Genomic DNA, 9,777 nt, shown 5'->3' with positions numbered 1-9,777 from the left:
GTGATCTACTGCTCACAAGCGAGGATGTAACTTAAATAGGATGCAAACGCTGTGAACCTGCAAAAATAAACATGCAACTGTGGGATGCATCGATCTCGTTTGTGTTTGTGGATTCGGGTAGTTTCCTGCTTGTGTCATCCTCTTTTTAACACGTCTGTTTTTCAGGTAGTTGTGGTTAGAATTCGAGGAGTCCTGCGTTTAAAGGCCGACTATAACCTAAGACATCGTGTTCTTGCTGATCCAAGTGTGTCATTAGCGTGCCGGGCGACCAGGACGTGACTTTGAACAGACGAGCTCTCATCCGACAGGACAAAACAACACAACAGGAAACAAAATCCTTTTATTATCACGAGAGAACTGATCTTAACGGATGCGGAAAGAAAAAGGTTGCGAGAGTCATCGGAGGCATTAAGTTGCCGTGAGAGAGGAGGAAAAACAGAGCGTGTCGTCCAGGTCTGCAGGAAGGTAAGCAAGCTCAGAGGCAATTTGATTAAAGCCTGCTGCATTATTCATGGACACACTCTGAGTCCATAATGCATAACACGTCCTGACCACTGTCATTAAGATAGTGAACTGTATTTGTGGGAAGCACTCAATCAGAGACACTTGAGTCGGCTCCTCTCTGGGCCGGAGGCAGGAAATGCAGATGTGTTTTATCGCGGCAACACCTGGCGGCTCAGTCAGGAGGCTCTGATTCCTCTCTGACTGAGAGCAGCGATTCAGCCCAACGCAGACCCTGCGACCCTCTGAGCCGCCTCTTATGACTAATTTAGCGGCCGTTTGAATGCGGTAAACACGAGTCTGCGGAGGGTGAAGGCCGAGGTGTCACAGCCGTACTCTCACTTCAAAGCTTTTACTAACTAACTAATCAGTGAAGCACACAGAGAGGCGCTCGGCGGCTTTTCCGAGCGAACCAGGAAGCGCGTCGAGGTGTTGACCTCTCTGTGAAGAGGCTGATGGGCTCTTTCAGGGTTTTTTTTTTTGTTGGACTCCTGAACCTGTAAAGCTGGAGCTCACACAGCTGCTGCTCCTCAACAACAACTCTGACTAACTTGTACAGCGTTATAGAAAGTGTTCACCTCCGTAGGAACATTTTTCCTTTCATTGCTTTCTAAGATTGGATCATGTTCAATACGTGGGTCACATTAGACCTCCTGGTTCTCCTGTAGGAACCTGGAAGTCAGCATCTGTTGCTGCTGTTGTTAGAAGGTTTGTGGATGCTGCACATGCATCGAAAAACCATCAAGCACAACTAGAATAAATGCAGCGGTCCAAATGGTGGTGGTTTCACTCATCAGTTACCTTTTCTGTGGGTTCATTAGGTTGATTAATTGGTTGTACAGTCGTGACTTGATAATCCGACCTTTAACAATCCAAAAACAGGTTTTTAGGAAAACGAACAGAACCCATAAAAACAGCCTTAACATAGCGGCAGCCTTGGATTGTGACTCCGACATGACATTTAATGTCACCAATCAGGATGACGGCGTATTATCTGACTGAACAATCCCACAGATTGGCTACGTTCACACTGCAGGACTTGATGCTCAATGAGGATTTCTTTGTGACTTCCTTCACGTTTCCACTTCAATGTGACTTGTATGTGATCTGCTGTGTGAACTTCATACGACCCAAAAGTGTCCCGCATGCGCAGAAGAGGACACGACGACGTCACACGCAGCGAGCGTGCTCAGTGTTTATGGAAGTAAACATGGATGGTAACGGTGGAGCGTATCTGCCACTCCCCCGCCGCCACCGATGGAGGAAACAGAAGTGTGAGCGCTAACTAAACTAGCATCAGCAGCCAAGTACTGCCTGTGTGTTCTGGACACTTCCACCCCGTCAGAGCGCTGCCCCGGGGTGGAAGTGTCCCCCGACCGCACTGAATACTCTGATATTCATCATTAATTGGATCTGAACATCTAGAGACCAGAGAGTGCTATTGGGACCAGCCCTACTAGTTATTATAACAACTATGAACAATAATTAACAACTAATGATCCTTCCAGCATCAAGTCCTCCTTGTATCTGGACCTCCGTCTTGACAATCCGACATAAAAGAAGGTTTTACATTTAGTGTCGGGTTATCGAGTCATGATTGTATTTAAATATCAAAGTTTCCGACCTCAGGCAATTTATAGATCTAAAAAATATCTCGATGCTTTTTGCTTTGATTTAATTTTTTTGTGCTGAATTCTTTTGCCACCAGAAAAAGTGAAATATGAACATTTTATAGGTAAACACATGCAGGTAAAACAATCACAAACCATCAAGTTATTTTCATCAAAAGAATGCAAACATGCAGTTTGTCCACCATGACTTCAATCCTGACTGACGCCAAATCGTACTTCACTCAGCCTCACTTTACGATGACTAAACATCATATTTTTGCAGATATGTTGGTCATTGTAGTCCAAATGATCTACGTACAAAGTTTAGTCGTCGACACTCTCTAGGAAACTTTCTTTTAATCACTTCATATTGTTGGTTTTTTAACAAGCGTTTGTACCTCTGCGTCCTGCGTTAAAGTCGGTGGCTGCACCTCGACCAGGAAACACACCTTCTTTGCTAAACCCGGCCTTTCCTTTGTGTGCACAGCGTGTAAGCATCCTGTTTGCCTGCGTGTGCCAGTCTGTGCATGCCAGCTCCTTTGTCAGCTAAAAACAAAAATCCATTAGCTCGCGTGGAGGCTGGCTAGCGTAGCTCTTTGAAGCCTTTGTGTCCGAGCACACGTGGAGGAATGTAATTCCTCTGAGCTCTGAGCGCAGTCTATTTCAGTCCACGTATGTCTAATTGAAACGTTGCTCCAAAAACAATAAAGCGAGGCAGAGGGGAAAATCCAATTTAAAAAGTTGATGAGGAGGGATTTTCTGGCTGGAATGATTCCCGGCACTTCAAGGGGTTCGGGTTAAATTTCAGTGGCACTTTGTCACAGACACAATAGTAAAGACACCAACATACGAGTACAAAACAAACGCATAATCCAACAGAGTCATTTAATAGCTCCTCATACTGGAGGCCATATGAAAACACACTTTCACGCACATTTAAACGGGATTAAAGTGTGTCCTGCTTCTCTACATTAAGGAGGAAAAAAACACGGTTTCACTCGTTTGTCTGTTTTTATTAAGCTGTTGCTTGTTTCTGGAGACGATTAAAATCCTTCCTCTGCTCTTATGTGGACGTATGTGTTGGGTTTCAGCTGTCTTCAGACATCCAGCCTTCACACATGAGGTGAAACTAGACTAAAGATGGATTTATAACCGTCCGAACTGCATATCGGATGCTTGGATTGTCATGTAAACCCACTTTACCAACATCTTTCTGTCCAAAACTAATGATCCAACATCCCCACTGTGGTTTTCTTCTTTGTTGAGGTCTCGTTTTTTTCATCGTTAACTGTTTTTCGACACTTTTCATGTGAGCACCTGAATGCAACACTATGAAAATTTGCTTGAAAACTCCATTTTACATTGTGGCCGATCAAAATACTCTGGATCTCAAAACTCTGTCTTAAAGTGTGGCTGTAAATACCAGATTAAGACATAATCAGCTCATTAAATGGCCTGTAATCAGCGCGTATTATTCCCATTCATCAGAATCAGCTTTACTGGCAAAGTATGAAAACATAGATAACACATGTAAGAAATGCAAACATTGCACAGGTTTTATCTATGTTGCATGATTCTTTCATAATTAGGAAAACACTGACATTGCAAAGGTTCTTGTATATGTGGAAAAACATATACAGCGGCTGGGGACACAGAAGCCCGTCGACCATCAAACTGTCGGGTTTATTCATTTGGACCCGTGTACATGGACCTCCCAGGTCCTGGAGCAACTTCAGACATTTCTGCTCAGCAGCTATGGCCCCAAACACTGTCCTGAAGCTGCTCAACTTGCAGCTCACATGGTTTGGAAGTCTTCCTTGGCTATGGACAGTTAGCCCTGAGTTAACAAGCAAGGGTTCATCCCAATATAACACAACTTCTGACTAAAGTCCCGTTCCCACTTCCATCCATGATGAGACGGTTCATTGAACTCAACACTTGGTGGCATGATTACATTTAAAAGACATAAAAACTGCAAATACTATGAAAGAATGACGAACATGCACATCATGGGAATCAAGGATTTAAGCTTCATGTACTACTTTGGTCAAGCTACTTGTTTATTTCTTGTCTCCAGTGGAGCGAAGCTTCCGTCACATCTCATGTACGCCATCATGTTATCAAATCTGTTTCCACTGTTCTTAGATGGAAAAGCATGTAAATAAATTCAAAAATCTAACAACACAAACAATTTCTGTTGCTTTTATCAGTGATGCTTTAAGGAGTTTGGTACATGTAGGCTTATTATGGCTAGCTAGTTAGCTAACATAGCAAATGACCGACTAGCTAGGCCTCGGTTTATATTTTAACCATTTCTTGAAAGATTTTTCTTCCAAAAAGCTGCAACAAACTAAGATGTTCTGCAGAATGTTCTACCACCAAGTCAAAATCATGACTTCATTACAAACTATTACAATCATCTGAATCAAAATTTGAGCAAACATGTCGTCGAGGCGTCTTCAGCAGCTTTTAAAACTTGCTTGAAAAACACCTTCAGCATCGGGTTGGGACGGCTGCTGGGCCTCCGAGCCGGCGGTCCGAAGCTAAAGATGCTCCCCGCGTTGCTTCTGGCTATTTGACCAGTTCACAGTCACCATTGAATCTGTTCAGATCTGGCATCCCATGATGTGGTAACGGCAGATTTGGCTGATGGCGGCTCCAGCTCACTGAATAGGTAACATGTATAACAGCTGTTCCACATCTGGGAGAGGTTTGGTTTGTCTGTTCATAAAAGGAAACAGAACCGAGGGTGTTTACAGCATCTTTTCTTGGCCCCTTTAGGAGGCGATTGTGGGGCTTTGTTAGCTGGAAGAACACAATCCATCATGGTCCCACTCACACTTAAGCCCGAAATTATTACTTAGCCGTGCCAGATTTTGATTTATAGCAAATTTATATTCAACCAATGGGCTTCCTCTGCTGGAAATAAGATATTGTGTTGGAAAAGTTTGTAATTATTGTTTTTATTATATTATTGTTTTCATTTTTAAGAGCTACGATTAATCTCAGAATTATTCATAGTCCTTGAAACTGTCACATGTTTAAAAGAATAAAGCTTCATCTTGCTTGTTAGTGCATTTAAACCACCAAAATCATTTTATTTATACGCTCATGTTTGCTCTTTACTCCTTATTGGTGGTTTAGTGCTCCTGGAAGGTACTTCTTATATTACATCCCTGCAAAACTGCACTATTCCCATCAGCCTCAGCTCTGCTTTTAATGCTAAATGGCAAACTGTGAACATCCTCCATCTCCCACCTGCTGAACCTCTGCAGGTCTGTGAGCATGTTAACATCCTGACTTGACGTGTAAACCCTCAGCCTTGATCTAATCTCCTCTGAAACTTCCTGCAGGATGCCTAACCCCCTAAACTCAGCCTTCTCGCCGCGCTTCGCAGCGGATGCGATTCTCCTGCACGAGCAACCCGGGCTGCGTGTTAGTTAGCGCCGAAGGAAAGGCCTCTTCTGCTGCTTTCTAATCAGCTGTGCTTCGCTTGAAACAGAATTTGCAATGAAATGAAACGACCTGATTTGTAATAATACTGAAATAGCTCAAACCCGTCCTCTTATGTTAACACAAGTCACATAATAGGATTCCTTATAGGGCTCCGTCCTGTCCACCTATAGGGCAGTCTGTGGTAATGTGTATTTGTGCAGCACTTTTCATGAACTCTAACACAAAGTCACATTAACATCAGCTTCACCGTAATAACTCATCTGTATTCTGCCGGGTGGTGGGGGGGGCTGCAGACATTGAACACTTCGCCCCGGCCTTGCCACAGAAGGAAGAGATATTCGGTGATATTTCACACATTCTGCCCTTCGCTTTCCTTTTATGTGGCCACTTTTTTCCTCCGCCGGCTCCTCCTGCACTTTGGGATTCAACCTTTGCTGGGTGAGAAGTGACCCATGAGGGAAACGGAATAGCCAATCGCTGACGGGGCAAACTCAGGTAAATACTCTGCTACAGGGCTGGATGCTGTGTGTGTGTGTGTGTGTGTGTGTGTGTGTTGGTGACCCCCATGGGCAGCCATTAGAGGACAGACAGTGTCCTGAAATAGCTGCAAATCGGATCATAGATACAGGCAGAAGGAAAACACTAAAATGCACCATTATGTTTATGGCTCCTCTGAGCTGTCCGTGTTCCAAGAGTTGAGAGAAATCTACTAAAAAAAAAAAAAAAATTACGACCAGAAAGCAGCCAAGACAGAAATATGCAAGTGAGAAACTCGATGCTGTTGTTCACTTTCAGAACCTGTTTAATTATTGGGTCTGTAATACCCGAGTGGATAAATTAAATATCAAGCTGCACATAATGTTGGTATTCAGAGTAAAGTCTGCACTCGTCATTACTTTCATACAGATAATTATATGTACTGAATGTGATCAAATGAAATAAAGGAGTTTCCCAACAATGACAAACCCTCGCATCGTGTCTTTCAGCCAATCCAGTCTCCATAAAAGTACGTTCTTATACAACTAGACTGTGTTCTCGGTTATGTTTTGAGGGAAATGTATTGTCTGCCAGAGTACGTTTGTTTGTATTGTATCACAAATACATTTCTGACTAACGTATCCTTGACATTTGTTTTACTGACTAACTGATGCTCCCTTTCATCCAATCATTCATATATTTAGGACTTGTCACCATAGTAACCCAGAAAATGGAGCAGAAGCTTCAAACATGTGGTGAAAGAGTCGCATTTTAACCCAAACCGAGATATTTTAGTGTCTAACCCAAACCAAGATTCATGTAGAAGTGTTTAACAAAGTGACATATTTAACACATAAGAAATAAATATATATATATATATATATATATATTTATATATATATATATGAAGAGAGAGAGATAGCAGAAATAAATAAATCACATTTCCAAACAGTGCAAAAAGGGAATAAAACAAATAAGACTGCAGACATCAAAGGCCAAGGGAAATGTTCCCATACTGGGAGTCAAACCCAGGCCACCTGGGTGAAAACCAGGAATCCTCACCACTAGACCATACGGGATCTGTAGTATTTAGATTTATCCTAACATGGCATCCATGAATATGTGCGGTAACCGATACAGCACTGGTTTTTCCCAATCGTGACTGTGTGCTGACGTTTTATAAATCAATTAGCAGATTTCAAAAGTTGCAGAGTTCAGAGTACAAGTGAGAGGAGGATGTATTGTAGCTGTCCAGACGTACACAGTTTGGTTTGTGATTAAAGTAAAGACATCTGACACCACAAAAGGTCTCATGGTACCGACTTCTCTGTGTCCCGTCACTGTGAAGTTTGTTGGATCCCAACGAGTCGGAGGATTGAAATAGTTGATGAAGGCGGTGCTTGAAGTTCTTCCCTTTTTCACCAGTTGTCAGAAAATCATCAAGTAGCCAAAGACATGATGAGTTTCTACAGTAAATACGATACGGACAACATTTATTTGTTTAATCAAATTGGATAACATTTCAGTTATTAGAGTAAAAAATAACCGACTAGCTTTAGTGTCCCTTGGTTCCTCGTATCCTTCCCACCTGATTTGTGAGCCATGCAAACCGATTTTCTTTCCCACACAGTCACGTCTGACACACCAGTGCTCCCACCACAACCTGTTTGCTCCGTTTGCCGTCTTAGACTGGGAATCTATCCATTATGAGCACGCTTCCACATCACATTAGCTCAGAACATAATTTGATTTTTCTCATGTTGTTTGCAATGAAGTTATTATGTATAATATGTATAATATGTAGAAGTGGTGGGAGTTGACTTCCTGTGCCAGCAGTCGGCTCTGATACATTCAGCTTTCTGAGTTCTGTGCACCTCCAGACGGGTTTGAAGGGTTTATGAATTATTGTAACGTGCTTTTTGGAGCTTTAGTGCCAATTACAGCAATTCAGTTGATGTCAAGGTGCTGCAGCTGCATGTATAATTCTGGACGTCCGTTTGAGTGCGATAATGAAGAGGTACGAGCACATGGAAAGGCTCCATTGATGCTTCTACCAAACCTGCTCTTTCACTGGCAGAGGACTCCTGGCAAAGAATTGAGTTAACCAGAAGTAATCACATCTCGGTAGACCTTTGCAGAGCAGGATTATTGCCTCTGTGAGAGCACGAGGCAGCTTCTTGGCTGTTGTGGGAGTGTGAGGCAGAGATTCATAACTCTTCAGGAAGGACGGAGCTGAGAGAGACAGTTTTCCCTTTCACTGGAAGTCTTTAGATATTTTGGAGGAGAGGAAAACGCTGTGAGCTTTTTAACAGTAAATAAATGCCTTCTGACATGTTTCAGTTCATCGTGTGATTTTCATTTTCCAAACACACATCAAACAGAAGCTGAATAAAAATCCCCCTGATTTTTTTTTCCACATCACATGTGAACACTCATCGAGGGAAATTCATTGTAAGTTCACAGAAGATGGTTGTGGTTTATAAAGGTACCCAGAATAGCAGAAGGGATTCTGGGTGTCCTTTGGGATCAACATGAACTTTACAGAGTAGAGTTTCAGGGTATCATCAAACCTCAACAAGTCTCCACTCTCATGGGACGTGTCCACAGGATCCGTCAACAACTCACAGAGAGTTTAGAATGACAAGGAGAAGCACCAAATGACTGGATTACGCTGCAGCTGCTGAGTGTTTTTAGTGAAATTGGTAAATCCAGTTTTTTTCACTTGCAAAACACTCTAAGGCAGGAGTGTCGAACTCCAGTCCTCAAGGGCCACCATCCTGCATGTTTTAGATGTTTACTTCTTCCAACACACCTGATTCACATGATCAGGATGGTTATCAGGCTTCTGTAGAGCTTGATGATGAGCTGATCATTTGAATCAGGTGTGATGGAAACATCTAGAACATGCAGGACTGTGGCCCTCCAGGACCAGGATTGGACACCCCTGCTCTAAGGCTTGGTTCATTTGTATCCTTTGGCCAATTCAGGTTTTTAATTTAGTCCTATTTAACTTCTAGTTATTCTTGTTTAAGTTGATTCATTTACTTATATTTTATATTTTTTACTTATATTATATTTACTTTTATTCTCTTCCTCGGCTACAGAGTAGCTAACAGCGCACTCCAAGTTTAAACAAAGGTGGATGATGATTGTTTTTATATGAAATGAAGAGGGAACCAAGTAGACTGCATTTTTATATTACAACATGCATATCTTTAGGTGTAAAAAACCAAGTTAAATTCATTTTTGTACCTTTCCACCATGTGCCCCTCTTGTGTACACTGACAGTCCACTGCTGGTCGGGTAGGACTGTATGTGTGTGTGCAAGTAGACGCCTTTTTAACTTATATATATTACAAAAAGCATATGTGTAGCTATAGCATAAAAACAGGTTGAATTGATTTTTTTAAATTCAAAATAAACCCATGCGTCCCTTTTGGCAGGTGCAGCACGGCGGTCCACTGTTGGTAGAGTAGAGCTGTACGTGTGTGCATACGATATTTACTTCCTGTCTCCTTGGACGCCACAGGAAGCACAGATTACTGTTGCACGCTCAAGTGAGAAGAGAAAACGCTGTACAGTTGTCACTGAGGAGACGCTGAATTTAAAATGAAAACGGCCGAATTAAAAACAGGCCCAAACACACATTTCATTTCCCCGTCCAGCCGTTGTTCGGTGTTTGTGTTCTCCCTCCCAGCGATGACTCTGTCTTCATCTGTCACATTTCGTCGAC

At 42.4% G+C, this 9,777-nt stretch overlaps 1 non-coding gene across 1 annotated transcript; it reads right to left on the bottom strand.

The window, feature by feature from the left end:
- Positions 1-7,051: 7,051 nt before the first annotated feature.
- Positions 7,052-7,123, bottom strand: trnae-uuc (transfer RNA glutamic acid (anticodon UUC)). Its single transcript has one exon. It is a non-coding gene; the product is annotated as a tRNA-Glu (tRNA).
- Positions 7,124-9,777: the final 2,654 nt, after the last annotated feature.

This window comes from Stegastes partitus, unplaced genomic scaffold (assembly GCF_000690725.1).
Source record: "Stegastes partitus isolate 25-593 unplaced genomic scaffold, Stegastes_partitus-1.0.2 Scaffold1262, whole genome shotgun sequence".
In the NCBI taxonomy this organism is placed as follows: Eukaryota; Metazoa; Chordata; class Actinopteri; family Pomacentridae; genus Stegastes; species Stegastes partitus.
Note: the sequence above shows the minus strand (reverse complement) of the source record. Positions and strands in the feature narration are given on the sequence as shown.